General features: G+C 44.3%; 1 protein-coding gene across 7 annotated transcripts in view; it reads right to left on the reverse strand.

Moving 5' to 3' along the window:
- Positions 1-1,866, reverse strand: part of LOC103624893 (rho GTPase-activating protein 7-like) — a 49,714-nt gene that overhangs the window by 21,465 nt on the left and 26,383 nt on the right. Inside the window, exon 1 of one of the 7 annotated variants that reach the window (XM_017726541.1) lies at positions 1,849-1,860. The exons of 5 other annotated variants lie outside the window; for them this stretch is intronic. The gene's annotated coding sequence lies outside the window, so the exon portion shown is untranslated. Of the gene's footprint in view, positions 1-1,634; positions 1,774-1,848; positions 1,861-1,866 lie in introns of those variants that run through there. One more of the 7 variants, XM_017726542.1, reaches the window with a different exon arrangement.

The raw sequence follows: 1,866 nt of genomic DNA on the forward strand, positions 1-1,866 counted from the left end.
TGCTTGTGCTGGCAGTGGTGGAAGCGACAAGGGGTTTTCAGGTTCTGTTTCAAGATCAAATGATGAGTTTCCCATCGCGTCTTTCTGGTTTGTGCATCTTCCTAGGGCTATAAGAATTGATGTAACTTCCCTGTGACTTACAGCTGCTAATGAGGCACTTCATTTTATACACACCCTGTGAAAAATGCATTTGCTGTGCTAGAACTCTGACTTCTGGAGGGCGTTCAGAACTGCATTTTACCTGTGACAGGATTTTTAATAACTGTTTTTATTTACATTATATCCTTTTACCTAAAAAGAGAGTTGGGACATGATATCTACTCCATGTTGAAGGTTCAAACGCGATGCTTTCAAAGCAGGGTGTTTGCACTGACCAAGATAAGCAGTCAGGGACTTGTAAAACTGTCAAACTCTCCAAAAGCTAAGATGGATCATAAATAAGTGGAAATGTTTCTTCTGTTTTCCCTTGTGCAATGCAAAATATCAAAGCTTAATTGTACTTTACTAACCCACTTGAGGAAGAGGGGAAAAAAAAAGAGATTAAAGCTTGGAATTTAGCCAGGATAATTTAGGCTCCATGCAGATAGTGAACATAAATGTCTGGAAAATGAAAAGGCCAAGATATTTGTCCTTTCATTCCTACTTTACTATCATGCTGGTGTTTTGGAACTGCAGCCAACTCTTCAGTTATCACAGCTGGGAACTGCAATATATCCCAGAACTTCGTGGCAACCTTAACTGCATCTTTATCCAGCTCCTTGGCATCAGCTCCCAAGCTGATTACTAGGAATCCCAATCTGACAATAAGATCATTACTCGGGTCCTTGTCATTAGCCTCCTCTGTTGGTTTCTGGGACCAGTTTAAAGGCATTTTCTTTGCAGATCACATTAACTCGCTTGTCAGTGCTGGCTGATCTTTTAATTGTTTCTATGCATGTTAGAGAAGGTACTGTTGGCTCTACGGCAATTTCAAAGGTCTCATGGAAAGTAGGTACCTAATTCACATCAACTTTAGGAGAAATGAGAGTGTAACTCTCTGATTTCCAATCCACACTGGAAATTCCTTATCCAAGGAAGTGGGGTGAGAGAGGGGATTTATCTCCCTGCAATCTAATCCCAGATATGCTGCTTCTCCGTGCTTCAGCCCTGCTGGCTGCGAAGCGGGAACAGATCCCACATTTCTCTGACGCAGAAGCTCCTTATGGATGTTTTTTCACAGGACCCTTGTACGTGATTGAGAAACACTTGATGCAAGATTCCTGGGCGGAATTTTAGCAGGCAGGGTACCGCTTGCTGCCACTAGAGCCAGTATCAATAAACCTCCAGCACACAAGTAACAAACCCCAAAACAAGTGAATTGTCTGTGCTCTTTCATTGTGTAGCACTAAATTTTCTTTAATTATGCAAAAGGCCAATAACACCACAGTGTGTGATACAGGTTCAACCTACGTGTAAGGAACTATTTAACCCAACAGAGACTGCCCAGTAAGCTGTTATATCTAAAAGCAAGATGGTTTATTGGCCCTGCTAAGGCTGTGCTTTGCTGAGCCTGCTGAGCCTAGGGCAGTGGACAATCTTTATTGGGTCACTCTACCCTGATGGAATGAGATATGCAACGAAGTCAGACAACCTACCTGGAACTTTGCAAATGCATCCAACAAGTCAGCAAAAGCAGCAGCTACAGGAAGAGCACGATACGATCCAAAGTGTTGACAGCCTAAGAGCTGCTGTCACACTAACAAAGCAGTGGTAGGAAACAGCAGCACCCACCTGGACCCTCACCCGGGGATGCCATCCACCCACCCGGACCCTCACCCGGGGATGCCACCCACCCACCCGGACCCTCACCCGGGGATGCCATCTGCC

Source organism: Corvus brachyrhynchos, unplaced genomic scaffold, assembly GCF_000691975.1.
Source record: "Corvus brachyrhynchos isolate BGI_N302 unplaced genomic scaffold, ASM69197v1 scaffold262, whole genome shotgun sequence".
In the NCBI taxonomy this organism is placed as follows: domain Eukaryota; kingdom Metazoa; phylum Chordata; class Aves; order Passeriformes; family Corvidae; genus Corvus; species Corvus brachyrhynchos.